The sequence below is a fragment of the Malaya genurostris genome, chromosome 2 (assembly GCF_030247185.1).
Source record: "Malaya genurostris strain Urasoe2022 chromosome 2, Malgen_1.1, whole genome shotgun sequence".
NCBI lineage: Eukaryota > Metazoa > Arthropoda > Insecta > Diptera > Culicidae > Malaya > Malaya genurostris.
The window spans coordinates 116,210,927-116,232,060 of record NC_080571.1 but is presented as its reverse complement, the minus strand read 5'-3'; the positions used below and the strand labels follow the sequence as shown (position 1 = coordinate 116,232,060).

The 21,134-nt window shown below is 36.8% G+C and overlaps 1 protein-coding gene across 8 annotated transcripts in view; it reads left to right on the top strand.

Moving 5' to 3' along the window:
• The first annotated feature begins 5,531 nt into the window (after nt 1-5,531).
• Nucleotides 5,532-21,134, top strand: part of LOC131432943 (MICAL-like protein 1) — a 62,213-nt gene continuing 46,610 nt past the window's right edge. The window contains exons 1-2 of one of the 8 annotated variants that reach the window (XM_058599547.1): nt 5,532-5,643; nt 8,957-9,333. The gene's annotated coding sequence lies outside the window, so the exon portion shown is untranslated. The other 7 variants (XM_058599545.1, XM_058599542.1, XM_058599544.1 and 4 more) reach the window with 7 other exon arrangements.

The window sequence follows — 21,134 nt, the reverse complement described above, 5'->3', positions numbered from 1 at the left end:
TACGCAGACGCCTAAAATTTCACCTGGCATCGCTGCCAGAAAATTAGACAGTTGTTTTAACCCCTTCGCTGTCTGTTGTATTGAAATTAACTAGCATTAGAGTCAAAAGAAAAATTAATCGGCTGTTGGATTGAGGCCGATTGCATTTTCAACTGGTGAAATTCCTTAGCGACAATTGTTATTTCATTGTTCATCGAAAGCATCAACAAATGTATATCTGTCAAAGACGACCAACTTTTTAGAGTAGACAAATAGCACAATCGAATAAAGCACGAGGTTTTGAAAACCAAGGCGTCGATTAATACAAAATATAAATGAAAAGGGAACATACTAAGCACAAAATAACCATTATGTACGATTCAGACGATCCGTCTTCTTTTGTCACAGTCAATCTCCGTCACCGGCACCGTCAACATTAATTACATGCATTCTTATGGAGTCATTCACACGTAACGTCACCGTCACGGAACGTCTTGACGGACGGAGCGTGTGAACGTTCTGGTAAAGAAAGTATTAAACTAATTTTGACAGAAGCTGACGTTCCGGTGGCGGTGACGGAAGGAGGCGGATCGTCTGAATAGCGGCCCTTACACGAGTCATTAAAAATGTCATTACTAAAAAATAATATCATTTTAATGAACGTGTAATGGTGCAGTAATGACGAGATTTCTAACAAATTTGAAATACATCATTACTTAGTCATCATTTAAAATGACATTTTTAATGCTCGTGTAAGGGCCGCTAATCGTACATTATGTCAAATGAATAGCAAACGCTTAAAAAATCCGTGCTAGTTGTAGCCGTAATCTGCCACATACGCATTATCAATATGAACTCATTATGACTGAAGTTTTGTTCTTAATAAATAAAAAAATAGTCATTGTAACGGTCAATTTAAAAAATATTTTTTTCTGGCTTGTGGTCTCGAAGGGGTTGAATCGATGCGAATGACAGTTTCGCGATCTTTGCGGCATTTTGTCGCTATCTTATCGCATCGCAATCTTTTCTAGCCGACAATGAAAATCACTATATTTGTTTTTATATCTCCTGAATCATTGATGTGGCTTAGTCACATAACCGAAGCCAAGATGGCTCGGCTGCACAAAGCCGCCGAGGCGACGCTAGCTGAGTTGGCTGCCGACCCGCCGTCGGAAGCGTCGACCTCTTGCATACAAACCTGTAACCGCCTCGTTTGCCAGGTCTACTAAAAGCTGGGTTTCTTTGCGTCAGTTACGGTTCGGATAGCATACGAACAGAACGATGTGGCGAAGCCGAAATAGATATTTTTTCATATGCACTCAGTTATCGGAAAATACCACAAACAATTGCCTGGTAGATACACTAATAAAGTCAACAAGTTTTTTTCAGGAATTCCGTTAAATTATTCAAGTCTCTGGATCATTTAAGAAGTACGATTGTAGGTCAACAAAACGGGAGTAAACATAATCATTTTTTTATTTTTTTAAATCAAATCCAATCACGAAATTAATTTAGAAAAATTCAGCGAAATGGCCCTTTCGGCAAAATGGCTTTCGGCGAAATGACCGTTTCGACGAATGGCATTCGGCAATGGCAATGACTCTTTCAGCGAAATGGCATTCTGTGAAACGGCTTTCGGCGAAATGACTCGTATGCTTTTCGGACGAAGCCTGGTTTTCTTATTTGTTACGGACGGCCATTTCCATGCAGCGTTTCCCACCGACAGTCGACAGAAAAACTTTGAATGCAAGAAGCGGATAAAAACATTTGTTTCTAGAGAACCGACTTAGTTTTTATCCGGTTGTTGACGTCAAAATTCGCCCTGTGCAAGATTGGATAGAACTTGTTCGTGAATATCTCGAGTTGTACTAAACCAGACCCTGTCAGCTTAGAGCGAAATCAATCTTCAGTTTAACAACGCCATCGCACAGCATCACATTCAACATATCATGTCAATTGTATGGGTGCGCAGCCCTGCTATTTTGACGCGCACGAATTTGACATTTCTCTCTTCTACTTCTATGTATGAGATTCGATGCGGACTCGCCTGAGGGCGACATACTCGCCAAAAAGTATGTTGCCAATGATTTGTTCGGGAAATGTGAGAGCTGGATATATTGTTAATATGATGTCTTTGACTAAACGCAGCAACTTTCAAATGTACCTAAGACTTTCGAGTTCGATTCAGGCTTTGTCGAGAAATTTTGGAGCACTGAAAAACTTATATGTTTGAAAAACTGAATGTTTGACATAATTTTCCTAACTGGATCAAAAATCACATTGCAACTTTGATATAAGCCTAAATTTATCGAAATTCGTTGATTATCTTCGAAATGTTTGAGCCAATTATAAAAGTGCAGTTAGTCGATTTCTTCACTTATGTCAAAATATCTCCAGAACCGATGATAACGGTCATTTGATCTTCAAACTCAATCCCAAATAGTAGCTTTCAAAAAAACCTAAGCTTGTTGAAATCGGTTCAGTAATCTTTGAAGAAATATTGCTGTAAAAAACAACGAGTTTTGCCGGTTACGTCACTTATACCATTATATCTCCGGTAAAGTTAAAAGCGATTTGATCTTCGAGTTCAACCAATGGCCCAAAAGTAGCTTTCAAAGTGTTGTATCAGGTGTACAACTTTGCTTCCGCCGTTTTTTTTTTCAAAGCTTCATTGCGAAAAAGTGCTTAAGATGTATTATTCAAAGTATTGTCCGTCGCTAGCGACAACTTTCTCCCACCTTTCCGGCAATTTTCGGATCCCGGCTCGAAAAAAGGAGTCCTCTTTTGACGCTATCCATGAAGCAATCCATTTTTCCAACGCTTCGAAGGATTGAAAATGTTGATCTGCCAGGCCGTGTGCCATCGAACGGAATAGGTCGAAGTCAGAAGGGGAGACGTCTGGGGAATACGGCGGATGAGGCAAGACTTCCAATTTCAGCGTTTACAGGTAATTTTTGATCACTTTTGCGACGTGAGGCCGAGCATTGTCGTGTTGAAGGATGACTTTGTCATGTCGCTCTTGATATTGTGGCCCTTTTTCTTTTAGCGCGCGACTAAGGCGCATCAGTTGCGTTCGGTAGCGATCTCCTGTGATAGTTTCACCCGGTTTTAAGAGCTCGTAGTAAATCACCCCGAGCTGATCCCACCAAAATGCAAATCAACACCTTAGCGCCGTGAATATTCGGTTTTGCCTTCGACGAAGTAGCATGCCCGGGCTTATATCTCCGGTCCCCATGATTTTCTGCGTTTAGGATTATCGTATCAAACCACCGGTTACGATTCGATGTAAAAACCCGTTACGATTTTGTCTTTGAAGCAGTTGCTCACATACAAATAGACCGCGCTCGATGTCCCTTGGTTTCAACTCGTACGGCACCCAGTTTACTCTTTTCTGAATCATACCCAGGGCCTTGAGACGTTTTGAAATGGCTTGCTGACTCACTCCCAACGATTCGGCAAGCTCTTCTTGGGTTTGGCACGAATCTTCATCAAGCAATGCTTCTAGTTGTTCATCTTTGAAGGTTTTTTCTCTTCCACCACCATGTTTGTCTTCGACATCGAGATCACCATTTTTAAAACGTTGAAACCACTCCCGACACGTTTTACTCAGAGCAGCATTACCGAAAGTTTCTGAGAGCATTCGATGCGCTTCAGTTGCATTTTTTCGAATTGTAACAGAAAAGTAAAATTTCCCGCAAATAGCGAGAATTGGGCACATAAACAGACATTTTCGAGCGTGAATAATACGAAAACAAGAACAACTATCACTGAAACGGCGAAAACAATTCGTTAGGCACTGTACACACTCACTTTAAAGGCATTATCATCTATGTATTTTGACCAGCCTCAGCCGGTACAGCCACCTATCGGAAAACGGCGGAAGCAAAGTTGTACACCTGATAGTTATTTACTGGTTTTGGTACCCCATGGGTCAGAATACCGTCAATTTGTTTCGCTCTTTCGGGACGTCAGGAAAGACCTTACACCTCAGTGTAAACAACAGCATCAACAAAATCTGCTAATTGCACTGATGAGTCGAAGGCGAAACCCAAAAATAAATGAAATTAGTCATGTCCACTTTTGCACAAACCAGTACCCATGAGCTACTAAAACCCCTAAATGAGCTTAAGCTTATTAAAATCTGTTCAGTCATCTCTGAGAAAATTGAATGGTATAAAAGAACGCGTTTTGTCGGCTACGCCATTTATACCATCATATCTCCGGAACCAGGAGTCACAGCCATTTGATCGTCGAACTTGATCAATGACCCAACAGTAACTGTTGAACGAGCTTAAGCTTGTTGAAATCGGTTCAGCTATCTTTGATAAATTTGAGCGGTAAAAAAATCGTCGAAAGGTATATGTATGTTTCTATGAACTAATCATATCGAAATTATCTAGATAAACTCAATGAATCATTCTGAAAATTTCATTTCATTTTACGTCTTTAACATACTGTACAAAACCATTGCATGGTTCGTGTTACGATCCTACTGAAACCAAGAATCGTTCCAGGTTGGGGCTTGAACATACGACAACTTGCTTGTAGGACCAGTACCCTATGCATTGGAGGAACCTGGGCCACCGTACCGTTGTTTAAAACTGCTGCTCGGCAGACGGCTTTCGTTTTAATTATTTAATTTTAACTCTCGTTAATCTTGGCAATTAAATAGTAGTAATTTGAGAGGTTAAAATAACTCCTGCATTAATGTTAAGCGCACATTACCATTTTGATTAGTTTTCACGTTCCGCCTTCGACTCATCAGTGCATTAGCAGTTTATATTGAACTGCTAACTAGACTCAGTGGTTCAATATGAACCGCTAAGTAGACGTACAGTTAATAATATTTAAGAAGCACTATTTTTCTATTGCAGCATAAATTTAGGGGCTGTTTTGAACCTCTCAAATTACCACAATCTGTACGGCTAGCAGGCCGAAACTTGTTTCGTTCGAGACGTTAGTTTAGACAATGCACTTTGCACAGAGGTTTTCGCAAATAGTATTAACTTCACGTCTACTTAGTGGTTTAAATTGAACCACTGAGTCTAGTTAGCAGTTCAATATAAACGCTACATTTTTCTATATTTTATCAGTGGTTCATTCTGAATTGCTTAGTGGCAATGGCAGGTAAATTTAAACTGCTAATGCACCGATTGTTCGAAACAGGTTTTAAAAAACTTGAACAGCTGAGTAGCTGTTCGTTTAAATTTTTGACGAACGCTCATTTAAAAAAATTTAGGCTTCTTCAACCTTTCTATTGAGAAATAGTGAAAAATAAGCTTAATCATCACTGAAATAAGTGAGCCAACGGCGAATAATTTTTCACCGTGTCGAATGGTGCCCAGCGCATCTATCGCAGCATAGCATAACAGCATTGCGATTCGACCCGTTGGATAGATTGATGAAATAAACACATACTCGCATCGGGAACAAGAGAAAAAAAATCGTCAAAAACAGACCTTCGCACTGAGCAAGGCACGGCAGGAGGTTTTCTTTTTCGTTTTACACACTTTAAACAACCGTATGTTCCATGTGGCCAGTCAGTCAACGTTCAGTCAGCCGGAGTGTGTGAATTTTTATTTACGTTGGCCATAGCGGCAGGTCCAAAATCGAACGACCGACGAAGGTGCCTGCCTAGTATGATTTGTGCTTCAAGTAAAAAAGGTTGCATTTCGGAACAAGCTCCGTTGAGTTGACTGTGCGTTTGTGTTCAGATTGGTGTTGAGTTTCAAGTTTGTTCTTTGATCGTTCGCTCCATCTCTCTCTTTCTCTTGCTTTGCGATTCTACGGTACTTGGTGTGGACATTGGGACGTTGCATGAATCAATCTATTCACACGGAAAGGTTTGTGTGAATCATCGTCAGCAGTAGCAGTAGTGTTCGGTCTTGCATGGGACGATGCTGAAGTACTACACGGCAAATGGCACGCGAGTTCAAAATAGTTTACTTTAATTACCGAGTAGGAGTAGCCTAATTAGAAAAGTGAGATATTCCAGCAGTGCCTTTGAGTGATTGTTCGTGGTCAGTGCAGCAGTGAAGAGGCGACAAAAAATAAACGGTTCCATTTGACTGGAGCCATTAAGAGAGGACCATTCTCTTTTTTTCACGCTTATATCATGTATACATGGCAAAGTAGAATATATTTATAGAAAACACACAAGTGTCTTTAGTGGCACTTTAGTGAGTCTGTGGTGGTTAGTACACGCCGGCCTGGAACTGGTTGTTTGTAGGAATATTTTTCTGGGGAGATGCAGGAAAATAAATTAACATTCAAACGAATTCTATTTAAAAATATGATCAAACTAACTTGCTTATTTATTTTACAAAGATTTCGATGTAAGCATGAAACACTCAGCTATGAAAATTTCTTGTTCCAGTTTTTCCCTTTAACAGTATATTCATATTAAATTGAGATCATCAACCAAATTCTACCGATTGGGTATGATCAGCTTTTCAGATTGAAACAAAATTACATATTACCTTACGCTCATGCAGTTTAATTTTCGATTGTAAAAGTTTTAACCTTTTCATTTTAGTCCTCTTTGGTCAGAAGAACTTTGAGATCACATGTGCGCGGGGTTGGGAATCGAATCCTGATATGCTTACCCTGGTAGATTTATCCATCGCACTATGTCGGCCCACAATTTTTATTTTCGAGTGTTGAGTTATGTAGAATCGCTATTTGCTTAGGCTGAGTGTAGTAAAACTAAAGAATTAAACTATTTTACGACAGTTAATTGTTTTTCAAAATTCTGTGAATTTGAAAATTGGTTACAAGTGCATAATGGGTTGACTCTCATGCATTCAACCTCTGCTAACGTGTTTTTCAGACTGTAAATACCGGTTTTTCCTAGGTTGAAACCTGTTTAATAAAAACAAGAATAAATTTAAAAAAAGAATAATTTTAACGATATCAAACTAACTAGAGATTGTAAAAGGTAAAAGAATAGGAAAATTAGAAATCCATAGTACTCGAAGGAAGAGCTAGGATGTGAGGATAAAGTGGATAGTAAACGGTTTATGAGATGCCTAAGTTAGCTACGTTCAACAGTAGCCAACACGCAATGACACGAGAGCTTGGCGCAATCATGAGAGCCACGACACACGACATCAATATTGAGAGCAGTTAATTTTGTCGCACTCTCTCACAGTAGTCAAAGCCACAGCGTTCGCTTTGTGGTAGTGTACTGGATACTGGATAAGTAGCTGCTATGTTCATTTTTCGGTTACGGGTTTCGAGAATGTCACGAACTCAAAATGTCATGACATTTTCATAACTAGACTGTCATATCCCCTGTGACCGATTTGTGGCGATAAATTAGGTGCGAACGGCGTGATTTTCATTACCGGTTCAATTTCAGTTTTGAAAAAAATCAATCACAAAGCTTGTTCATGCAGATGTTTCAAAAATATTACAACTATTGAATTAAATTTTACACACGAAGTATCAGAAGCGCAGCTTTTGTCTTTCTAGTATGACGCAAAGGTAACAAATCTTAAAGCAGAGACGATAAATTTTTCCCTTCTATTACTTCTACAATTCTGGTTCATGCTAAACGGGGTTTAATTGTTTGATCGAAAAAGTGCATCCAAATTCTGGAAGTCAAAGCATTTACTTTGCTTTTCTCACTGAACCGCTTCCTTCCAACGTGAGTGCAGAGAAACAAAACACGTAAGGATACAGAAAAAAACCCGTCTGCAATGGGAAGCAAGACGTTCTTGTGAATGCCCCCCTACACCTCATGAGAATCAACATAAAACGAATTTCAAAGTTGAGCCTTGTTGGCGACTATCTCTCGAAAGTTGTTGAATTTGGAAGGAGCGACTGTTTATTGTGGCTAGCCATTCTCAGATTGAAAAGAGTAGAACAGCTGTCGATGAGAGCAAACGGCGACATTCACGAGAGAAAATGTCATGAGACATATGACATTTTTCATCTGCTACTTCACGTCGAAGTACAATCGGCGACTGCTGTCATTTGTGCGGTTTGACTGTCTGATGTTTCGTGTCATTCTCCAGTACCGTTCGCAACCCTGCTTCTGATTACTTAAATGGCCCTCGTCACCTTTCACTTTTTCGCGCTTTATATTCACATCCCGACACATCTTTGCTCTTTCTTAACCCCTTCACGACTATAAGATGTGCAGGACGAAACATGTCAGTACAAGACAATATTTTAGCTATTGGGGGTGCAAATTAAGAGAATATCACCAGATAAACATGGCAGGGTGCATAAGGTTCCGATAATTCCATGGGAAATATTTTTCCCTATGATTCTTAGAGATAAATAAAAAAAGAGTTGGGTTTGTTATATCGTAATTTAATTTATTGCTTTAATTGCTTTGATTATCTGAATAGTAAAATAAATAGTTGGTTATGGCATTCTACGAAACGATTTCATGTACTTGTGAACGTTGCACATAACACATTTATTATGTGTTGTATTTTCTATACGTCAATAAGTTTTCTTTAACATTCAGTAAAAGAAAACATCGATTTAATAGTAATTGAAGAATCTATAACGATATTTATAGAAGGGAAACATATTTCCCTTGGTCGCTAAGGGGTTAAGTACGATGGCTCTATAATTTTCATATTCTTTGACCTCTTACAATCTCTTGTTAGTTTGATATCGTTAAAAACCGAAGTCACTAACTGATCAGAGGTGATAAATAAAAAAAGTAAAAAATAAGGAGAGAAACTAAAAAAGGTATTTTGATATAGATTTTAACAGCACGGTGTTCTATCATAAGCATTCCAAAAAAACTGCGGTTCCAGGTGAGCGTGCCGTGCTATGTTTGTTGTTGTTTTTGCTGGTGGCTTGTCGGACCTAAACCACAGAGCTCTCGGTGCGAAGTATATACAAGTCAAGCCAGTAGTCCTACTTTCACATCGGTTGTCGTAAGATCGTTTAACGCTGTTACCTTTCCGCGGCAGCCGTCGAATTTTACTTTGAAATTACAGTTTCCTTCTTGTAGCCGAGACGTGTTTATACTGAAAAGTTATTAAAGAGAGTGTGTAGTGGAAAAGCCAGTATAGTAGAAACAAGACAAAAAAATTGTGTCCAGATGTTTATGATTTTATGCACATGAGATACCGACCATTTTGTGCAACAAAGTACATGCAGTGCGCCGTCCGCTCAAGTGTTATTAGTCGGGCTGGTGGGTTTTTATTAAATCAGCGCTAAGGTCTAGCGGCTCCAACGAAGATAAAACATAAAAAATATAAAAGTGGAGGAAAACCAAAACGAACCGAACCAGGCAAACGAGAGCCACACAGAGCACTTTCCATTCTCATGCCACTGGACAGCGGTTTGCAGTAAAGAAAAAGTTGATGTTGACTAATCTTGTTTTAGGTGAGTGGTGATTTTCAGTTAATGATTTTTTTTAAGCAACGTGTGTACGTCTGAGACTGCGCATTCAAAGCCATACATGTCACTGTTGTCAGTTCTAGCCAGGAACTGAACTGGCTCCTCGGCGGCACCGATATGAAGTTGTTGTTTTTTAGAAACCTATACAATGCCGTTTACTGGGTAGCCTTCGACCTTTTCCCAGATATTAACACGTTGCTGAGTACGTCTCCATTTTTATTTACGTTTGACAATGTTTTATTTTGGTTTCCAGGGTAGTATGATACGGAAGTTTTTATATTGATACGGTTTTGTTTTGCTTGTGACACTTTATTTATGCGAATTTACATTCCGTATTACATTGAATGGCTATAGATACCATATTTGAAAACTGTTTCATAAACCTTATTATTTGTTTTTATTTCTCTATATGCTTCATTCATTGTGATTACACGAAAGAATTCAAATTTTTAAAGTGAAAATTTTCAGAGCCCTAGAATGAAATAATTGAAATTATAAATTCTTTTGATTGAAATGATGCGTGCGGCGGTAAGAGCTTATTACACCAAGCTTGACGATTGTTTTCTAAATTGGGACACATTTTTGTTTTCTATTAAGTTCATCAAATCTGCACAATTTTAGGTATAAATGAAGTTAGATTATTTGATCATCTGCTAACAACAATTACAAACTAGAGAAATTTATGGACAATTTTCAAGAAAATTGCAGCTTTTTACATAGTCATTTAAGAAAAAACAAAACAAAAATTTTAATCTAAACACTCCGAATTCCGAATATCGAAATATCGAAATTAAAATTCAGGATTTTTCTATGACTTTCCATTTTTCCACTTTTCATTTGAATCTCAGTTTGAGAAAATCGGCTCAGCCATCTCTAAGAAAATTTAGTGTACATATTTTTTTGCGCATATTTCTCTGTAACTCCGGAACGGGAAGTCGGATTAGAATTGAATTCTGGAACTTTGGTACCACCATTTGAATCTAATTTAGTAGAAATTGAGTGCACATAAATGTTTCATACATACATACATAGACAAACAGACATTTGCTTATGTCGACGAACTGATTCGAATGGAATAAAATCGGTTTTCACTGTGACCTTCCTATATGAGAAAGGCAAAACACCCTGATATTGAAATTTTTACACTAATCACCCTGTAGTTGCAGAACCGGATGTTGGATCAAAATAAAATTCGAGAATTTTGTATGACTTCTATAGTCCTTTCATTAAACTATAAGTTTGTGAAAATCGACTTAGCCATCTCTGAGAAAATTTTTATTTTGCGCATATCACCCTGCCATTCCGGAACCGGAAGCCGAATTCAGGTGAAATTCAGTAACTTTTCATGGGACCATATGACCTATCATTTGAATCTAAGTTTGTGACAATCGGTTTAGTCATTATTTCTATAAAGACGACGCATCCGAAGACGGTAACCGTTAATAATTGTCTTTCGATGCGGAGTCACAGGCTGTTAGAGCATGGAAGATTTATTGTCAAACTGAACTATATTTATGATGTGTGCGGTATTTTCTGCAAAGATAATAGTTTAGGCGAATTGCTTCTCGATGAAATAACCGGCTCCCATAGAAACCGTGTATATTATGTATCTCTTCAAATTCGTGATGCTCATCAGCTTTGTTATGTTAATACTCTAAGCGATGAAATATAAAACAAAAAAGTTTATTTGTTTATTTGGAGCAGGGAAAGGCCCGGTGGAGTTAGTTTCTGTCAAACTTTCGGATCTTTCTCTCCAACAGGCATAATATCTCCTCTCATCTTTTGCATCAACAGATTACAATCATCCAAATGATACATTTCACCTAAACATACTATTTCTAAACTAACTGAAACTAATTAGCAAGTAACCCTACACGGGCAAAATTCCGGTTCAAGAAATGAGCAAAATGTGTCAGGATTTGGGGAAAATAGTATATTTTCATGTTATAATAATACACCATGATTAAAAGTTCTCGGATCATGATCCATTTGGACTGATTTCGTTGAAATTTAGCGTAACACATTTGACGTTGTTGGGTATAACTTCAGGCGTGTTTCTGCTACGATGATAATCTTTGCAACATAAATTCAGGCGTTATGTTTTAAAATATGATAATTTTAAATATGAATTAAATGGAATTGTGTGAAAGTGTGTGGCGTATTATTTATACGATTTCAACTAATGCCTCAAATAATGTACATTTGAATAGCAAAACAGTGAAAAGTACTACGAATTTCTTTAAATTTGAAGCATCAACAATTTAAATATGACCACGACACCTAAAATAAAGTATTTACTTGCGTTCATTGCTCCAGATTTGATTTTTTGTTTCAGAATTTGGAAAACATAAACGAACTGCATGAAAATACACGTGTGAATCAAACCCCTTAAAAGATACTCTATGTTGAATTCTTGCAAATACCGCGGATCGATTTTTCCTTTTTTGTTTTCAAAACATCGTTGGTTCGTCTTATTTGAAATATTTAGGTGAATCAATACAGCTTATGTTCTTATATCTATGAAACAAATTAATCAAATCTAATTTTCGTTAGATGGTGCTCCTAATTTACAGTCGAAATTATTTTTCAGTTCACGTTATCTCTCGGAATAATATTTTAACAACAACAGTTACATCGAATATGTAAGAATACATTCAGATATATTCATACAAAATATAAAACTTATAATGTCAATTTTCGGTTCATTATGTTTATGTTGTCAATTCTCTGTCAGCCGGTGGGTAAACCAACACAATTATAAAATGAATATGCCTCAGGATCAAGTAAAAATTTTCAGTAGTTCATGCTTTTCAATGTCTGCTTTTTGTCTTACCATTAATCTATTAAACAATCCATCACATAACTTGAGGCAGAGGGATCAAAGTGATATCCGGATAGAAAATTGGAATTACGATCTTTAAAAGAAATACATTCCTCGAGTAACGCATTTTCGGACCATGATTAATTTTCATGGGAGAAGATTTTTGCTCATGGTTTCATGAGAAGTTAAAATGATTGGTTTCATGATTTTCTAATCATGACCGCAGTAACGGATTTTTTTCCGTGTAGGAACAACGGCGATGGATATCTATTTGTAAAAGCTGTAAGCGCTCGGAGCAGTCTATTCTTGATTGGAGGAGATCTGCCACAAAAGCAGCCTTGCTGACATCGCGACGGACAGATAACAAATCGAGATCAATCAGTTTTGCATCTGTCATGGTATCTTGGAAGGTTCCAAGGGTGTCTCCAAGGAAGCCGACGCAAAGCAAATCGAGCAAAATTTCGTTGGATTGTTTCAATGCGTTGGATATCGTTTTGGTAGTACGGTTGACAAGACAATCGAGACGTATTCGAGAGCAGAGGGAACTAAGGTACAATATAATGCTTTCAAGCAATGTACATCATCGAATTCTTTAGTAACGCGGAAAATGAATCCTAGCAGCTTGGAGGCTTTGGAAACAGTAAACTCAATGTGCTCCTTAACTTAGAGTCCGGGAGGACACCAAGGTCCTCCACAGACGATTTACGTTCCAGAACAATTTGTGAAATATTATTGTCGAAACTGACTACAGACTGTTTGAGACTAAAAGTGATGACGGAGCAATTGGAGGCGTTCGAAACCATTCTGTTGATATTACACCATTTAGTCAAATTATTCAGTTACGAACAGTGTTAAACAAGGATGGCTTTTATCGTATCAAAGAACGTTCAGTGGCAACTCTTCACACGATTGAATCAGTGCCATCAAAGAGAAACAGAAATCATCACAACAACAAAAACCCGGCATGGGTTATTTAACATAGAATCGACAACAGTGCGAGAGCGAATTTCGCTCGATGACATTTCTGAGAATCAAAGGTTAGCACGCTGCTGTGGTGATCCTCTCTGAAGAAACAAACGGTCGCTTATTCTCGTTTCGCGATCCGATTCTATACAGGCAGTTGATAATTGCGATAGAAGCATTTTACTATTACCGCTTATTCTAACTATGTGCATATAACCTTTGTATAAGTTGTGTCTATGAAAATGTCTGTGAATGCTCCACACAATGGTTTCGCAATATTGCAACCTAGTTGAGAATCATCAAGTTGAATCATTGATTCCATTTTCTGCGATAATTGTCAACTTGCGATTTTCTCTTGGGAAATTCCACACAGCAACGATCATCATCAGACTGTAATACTGATCATCATCAGAGTGAAATACTCAGAGTATTAAGTGGAGCGAAGAAATTATCAAAATTCTCTCACGGTTCATGCATTGAGAGACTCGAGTTCTTGTAGCATCTTCTACCGGATTGAAAATGTTGTATACAATATAGATAGCAATATAGCAGCTTCTGTCAAATTTTCGGCAATTACCAACACTGGTGTTAAATTGATAGTAAAAAATGCAGTTCAAAGATAAATAGAATCATCGGATTTATGCTTCTGGTGTTCTGGTGTCTATTTTAAATCATCGGTAATAAAACTGTGAAAATGATAAGAAAATTTCAGTGAATGACAGAAGTTGATTTAGATGATTGTGATTGTATGCACAATGCCTTCCAGTAGGACGATACCACAGGGGCAAGACTGAGAATAGAATTGAATATTAAAAATACAAAAAAACGTAAGCATATAGAAAAGTTGTCTTGTTTAATAATCTTGTTTCGATAACTAATATAATTGCCCCTACTGGTTGAATATTTTTTTGCGTCAATTTGAACAGATTGCATTTGAGCGTAAGCTTTTCAAAGTTAAAATGAAACTGCCAAAATGCTCGAAAACAAGTTCTAAATCGAAGGTTTGCTTTCGTTTGTTTGATTCCTTCCATCAAATTTTCCACAGCTCCATGGTCATTTCCCAAGAACGCCAGTTTGCCTTGACCCGCATCTCGCTGATAATTCAAAACCTTTCTCGTGCTCTTGTGCTTGACGATGGTCCAATATTTTTCTGAACGAAGATGCTCTGAAGTGTTGAGATGGTTCGTATCGTTAGGTACAACCTGTGACCTTTTACCTGTAAGGGCTAGATGTCAAATCCTACCAAAAAAGAACGGAACAATTGTGATGCTTGAGAAATGCCAACATATGTTTTTTCAGGCACTACTGCTCATAATTTTCTTTGTTGGTGGTCCCAGTCGCGATGTAAATGTCGGGGAGCATAGGAAAATTCTTTGTGGACTTCGACAGTTTAATGTGTTCGGAAAACTGTTTCACCTTTCCTTTTTCAGTTGCCGTATAATAATCATTTCCAGGAAGCTGTGTAAAGTTTGTCTCGGTCATCCTGTACCACGCAATAAAATTTTGACAGTATCTTCATGTACGGCTTCCGCGAATGTTGTCAGGTTGGACATGTCTTGCCTATCGTCACTACCTTCTTGTAAGTCGACAGTCCGGATTATTTTTTAGTTCGATGCAATCTTGTTACGTTGTCGTGAGTTGATTTTTTTTAAATTTGGCGTAAGAGTGGATTGAATTCTCGGTATACGCATGTAGAATTTTTATGTTTTACTTCGTTTTCTTCGATGCCATTTTTTAACCGATGAGCAAATCTCAAAATCAAATATTAGGTATGATACTAAAAACACTATGATAGGTATGATTACTAATTGAAGAAACATAGGTACGACATTTTCAATTTATGTATAATTTTGCAATGAAACCACTGCAAGTTATTCATCCGTATTTTTAGTGCAGTGTGCTTAAAAAAAGCAGTAATTACGATACTTATTTAAATATTTTCACCAGAACGCAATTTTTTAGAAGAATCTTTAAAAACTTTTTCATAGTTTAGATAACGACTCATGGTTTTTCTGTTATCGGTTTATCTGTAAACACTTTTTTCGCATTAGAACAAACGTCCAAATATGCATCTGAGTTGTTCTCAATTCCCAGTTTGGCAAAAGATGCGAATGAATGTAATGCTGTCATTAACTTGTCAATTGCCTTCAATTAATCAATTTAACCTTCGCTCCTTGAAACAACGCATTGGAACAGGAGTTTGTTTTTATGGGTACCCCCTACGGTAATGGCACACTTGTTCGTCTCTGCACCATCATTCATCACGAATTAAAACCAATAGTTAGAGGAAATATGGAATCTCTGTTTAATTCATTGACGTGAAGGACAATATGAAAATTGGTGCATTCGTTTCGAATTTTTGCATTCGTAAAGCAGAAGTTTTTGAATAATTTTACGCATCTTGTATTGCTTCTTACAGCCAAACTAATGAAATTGAATCCGGCCACTCTGCAGGTCAGTGATTGTAGGTCGAGTAATCAGGAAGTAAAAAGGATGGCTCTACTAATGGGACGACTATTGGTACAATTGCCCTTGAATACTTCCGCGTTTGTTGTGCTGACCGTCTTGTATTCTATGCTGCCTTCAGGTCATCTCCTGTTCATATTTTTTTTCTAGTTTGAGCGTCAAGCTTCTTAGTTGCCTAGTATAGTGATCACATAGTCGAAACTATTCCGGATTTAATCATGTCCACTCTGCTTCCGACGACGACGACGACGACGACGACAACAACATTGGTGTTGGTGACCACCAGAGCCATAACTGGGTGCAGGTCGAAGTTGTTTTTAACAATCGTTTCCACTAAGCGATCTTACTCTATATGGTCTAGCCCCGTCATTCTCCGTCTCAATGGAACCGCATGCTGAAAGGCCTCGTGATTTGCGCCTCGCGCAGATCGAACCAACGCGAGAGTAAATAGTGAATGTTCGAATGATCACGACGTTGTCATTCATAACAACTGACGCGCGCACAGTTATGACGGCCATCGTCACTTTCCAGACCGCTGAGCTGAGTAGTACAGAGATCCTCACTGTACCACAAAGTACATCTGCTTCGCCATGTTAAGTCTTGATCCTATTTGATGGATTTGGCGTTCTTCGTTGCTGCCGTAGCCCCGTCTCTATTGCCGTGTATGGCTTTAATGAAGGTAAATGAGCACATTTAAATGGTTGAGTCAAAAGGCCATGGATGCTCAGTGCCGTGCTTGTTCTTTTATGGATTATTTCATCTTGAAGGCCAGTAGACATCATAGCTGACACGCCTTTTTAATTTCGGTACAATGAACATACATTCTATTATGTTTTTTAGTGCTTACCATGGTCTCCATGTAAAAGTGTTGTAGACAATTGCCATCCGCTTCGTTCTTAAAATAACTACATCCACTTAGCGCAAAATTATACAATTACTAAATTTCTGTTTGAGCTGTTAGTAGAATGTTGTCACTAATAGTACTGTTGTTGTACCGTTGAATTCCACTATGTTATATCACGTCATTACACTCTCACAAAGTCACTATTTTCACAGTCACTATTTTTCCGAAAGTGTATCAAACGTTATAATACAGATACGTATTTCGGAATGCTATTTGCATCCTTCTTCAGTGTATCGGTTTTATAAGTTTATTAATTAATAAACTTAATTAATAAACTTATTAATAAACTATTAATAATTAATAAACTTATTAATAAACTTATAAAACCGATACACTGAAGAAGGATGCAAATAGCATTCCGAAATACGTATCTGTATTATAACGTTTGATACACTTTCGGAAAAATAGTGACTGTGAAAATAGTGACTTTGTGAGAGTGTAATGACGTGATATAACATAGTGGAATTCAACGGTACAACAACAGTACTATTAGTATACAATTACGTTATTGCAGGTGGAATGACCGAAAATTTGCTTCTTTTTCATTTCTGATGGAACTAAGGTCTAGAATTCTCAACCCGCAAATACCGTTCCTCTAGAGTCACTGAACTGACTGACTGACTGACTGCCATAAAATGAATCACCGCAAGTAGTGTTTATATTTATCGCATCAGCTACAAGTTGAACAGTTAGCGACTAAATGAGTAGGCTCAGTCACTGCTTAGTTATTTTTACTGTTATATTATTGTATAGACATCGCATCAGTTTGGTCTCCACGTTTTTTTTGCTGATTACCCGATTGATTGTGATAGAATCGGATACAGTATCTTCGCTTCGGCTCTATGGCTCTATCACAGGAATATTTTTCCAAAAGTGTAATATTGATGTTCCACCGCAAATTTTGTATATTTTGATTTGGCTCGAATTTTACCGAGAACTATTTTCTGATTCTTTGCGAAATATATAAATTGCCTTTCTCATTTATTGTATACATATATTAGAAAAAAGGTGGGTGGGTAATGTCAGAAACATAACTGGATGTCGTGAGTACGAATAAAATAAACACAATTAAACATTATGAAGTAATTTTTATAGTTCTTAATGGCGTATTTAACCGAGAATATAAAAATGGGACGTACTTAATTTCATAATTTGCATAGAAACATACAATATTTTTAGAAAAACACTTTTTTTAACAAATTCGAATTTATAGTGGTGTTAAGAAATTTTTTCCTTTCGCCACATTTTAATTTGTATTTTTCAGGAGAAATAAAATGTAGATTAATCTGTATACGTGGCAACCCTGTTTTGCATGGCATATTTCGAAACGACACCCATACTAGTATAAAGATGTGTTCTACATCAATACTTTCATTGTCGCATTGCAGTCGTAATTGAATGTGTTAGTGATGACGCAAACTTTTTCAACTTCCTTTTTGATGAATCTGATGCTTCTTATAGGAAATGGAGAAAATTCAATTAATTCTTACTGATGATCTGTGGGACTAAAAAGTGCCTTGAATTATCACGACCAACAGAATATGCATTCAGATCCGAGATGGTTCTTGGCGAGTACACTGATAAATTCAGCTGGCAGGCTTCTGGTATGGTTTCACTGTGTCCCCGGCCCGATGTTGCTCTCGTGTTGCAAGACTGCTTCGGCAACCATTGCTGATGGAATTGATGGAAAAAGTGAAATATTCATCTTTTATATCAATGCAGCGGCAGATATTTGATTCTCTTTCTCAGAACGCGTTCTGATTGGCTGGTGCTGATATGGTTCCAATCAGACAGGTTTTTTATAGTGTACTATTGAAACACTTCAATGTTGTTGCGATACACGTTCAAGTTGAAAAATTTCGAATCTATTGGTAGTTAGATTATAAAAATCCTTCCACAGATCATTGAGCTATGAGCTTCCAAAATACGAGAATGGCAAACACGCGTCGTGTGTTTTCTTTTTTGATACTCGTTGATACCAAACATTTCAGAAAAATTTAATTTTGAATTATTTGAGATTATGTCATACAACTGAAAATTGATTCGTTAGATACAACAAAAGATATTCTCGGTCAAAAACTTATCACTTTCTCAGAGGGTAAATTTTGAAAAGGCGCCCCATATTCAAGTAAGTCGTATTCACGACAAAACATGTTATAGAATGAATACTACCTAACCGCTGTATCTCGAGAACGGTAGCATATAAAAAAAATTTTGATTGGCAACTTTTTCATAAGAAATTTAGCGTTATTTCATAAAATTTTGTTGAAAATATAAAATTTTTTTTAATATTTTGAAAAAAAAACATTATTTCGAAAAAATATGTAACTTTTTTAAATATTATTTCTCTAATCAAAAAAAAATTACACTATTTTAGTTTGGACTTTTTTGAGATATTTGAATTTTTAATGTTATTTTTAAAATAAACCTTTTTTTCAACGGTACACAGTGGTCCAATACTGGAAAAAGACGTTCAAAAGTCTGTACTGACTTTTACTGATTTTTAAGAGCTAACGTGTGTTCGAAGATGTTTTATAAGATTATATTACGCTTCTTTTGAAGGTGGCACCTTAATTTTTGTTAAGGGTGTAGTACCACTTTCGGATAAAAATATTTTTATTTGCACAATTTTTTTTTCTATCTCATTTTGAAGAAAAAAACATTTGAAGTATTTTTGCTGAAGATATAGATAATGCAAAAAAAATAATTTTTGAGATATATTCACTTTTTTAAAAAATACAATTTTTTTGGATTTATCTACGTAGAATCTACCTCTATTACCTAAGTATCAACTACAAAGTGCGCGTAAACACGCATAAACAAGCTAATGCTTGCACGCGCAACTTGAGCAATTTGTTGTGATTTTTATTTTGTTTACTTTTTGACAATTAACAAGTGGAACTCGATGCAAAGTGGCATCCCTGAATGTACCTTAGCCTACTGAGTGAGAGGTAAAATTTCGTATCGACAATGGCTCGTTCAATCTGTTAAAGAAGGATAGATACACATTTGTAAAAACTAACAAAAGCTCATGCACATATTTCATCTCATTTATAACTCACTCTTCAAGAGCCTGTTCAGCTCGTAGCTTGTTTCCATCTTACCAGCAGGGATGTCAGGTGTTGTTTTTCTGTGATCAAGCTTAAAATCTGTCTGTGAAAAATCTGTGATCAAGCCAAAAACCTGTCTGTGCAAAATCTGTGCACATTTCCCCGTTTCCATAATAACTGATCGGAATCATTTTGGTAAGCAAAAAAAAGGTCTCACTATTTCCTATCGTTTCAGTAATCTGTGGAAATCTGTTCCATTTTTTTAATCTGCTCTTTTTAAAAGAACCGCAGCTCACCAGTTCACCGCACTGGTAAACAGGGATGCCAGGTTCACAGATTCAACAGATTTTCAACGTTTGTTAAACACAGATTAATCTGTGAACCTGGCATTCCTGCTTACCAGTGCGGTGAACTGGTGAGCTGCGGTTCTTTTAAAAAGAAATGTGAGCTATCAGCTCACTTTAAAGATTCGATTCACTGGAATAGCTCAGGAGCGAATTGCCCATCTCTATGCTCACTGCAAAAGTGAATTACAGAAATAGAAATGGTTTCAGCATGGCCATAATGAAAATGAGTCACACGAATAGTACTCAGAATATTCTCATTGGAAAATAAATTGGATTAGGAATATATTTTCCTAAAAGTATTGTAAAAGTTTGCTGCATTAAGTTGCATATTACGCCTCGGCACAAGGTTTCCTAGGTAAAAATAGGTAAAATGATGTATAACTTTTCCAGAAAAGAATAAACCTATGCATTACCTTCTACAAAATTATGGGATTTTCTACAATTATTCCAAACAAAGTATGTATAAAAAACAGCTTGAAACAAGTTATGATTAGAAAACTAGTTTTAAGGGGGTTGGCATTCAATATCTAAAACAAACTTTGAAAAGGCATAAAAAAGTTCCATCTAGTTCCACTTAGATCTTTTTAAATATTTTTTGGCATATCTTTTCCTATAAATTTGGTAAAAATCAACTGCATAAAGTTGCATATTTCGCTTCGGTGTAAGGTTTTATCATAGGTAAAAAAAGGTCAAATGTTATATAACTCAGCCAGGAAACAACAAACCTATGCACTACCTTCAACAAAAATATGGGATTTTTTATTTTCTTCAATTATTTCAAACAAAGTATGTATAAAAAAGTAACTCGAAAAAAGTTATGAATAAAAAACTTGTATATCCGAAACGGTGCGATCTAGACTTTTGGTATATTTGACAAAGTAAATTATTTTCAATAGTTCTAAAACTTTGTAGAAGAAAAAAAATTCTATCTCTTCAGAGAAAAAAGTTATGGTTATATTTTTTGTCAAAGTAGGCCATGAACAATTAGGGATAGAATCAAATTACGCGGTATATATTTGTAAATAATTTCTTAAAAGCAACTATACGAGGTCTGTTCAAAAAGTACCCGGAATTCTCATTTTTCTAAAAAAATATTTATTTATTCGTCTACATCTATATGGTCCCCTTCAAAGTAATCCCCTCTAGATATAATACACTTATGCCAGCGTTTTTTCCAGTCTTCGAAACACCCCTGATAGTCACTTTTTGTAATGCTCTGTAGCACTCTCAGCGAT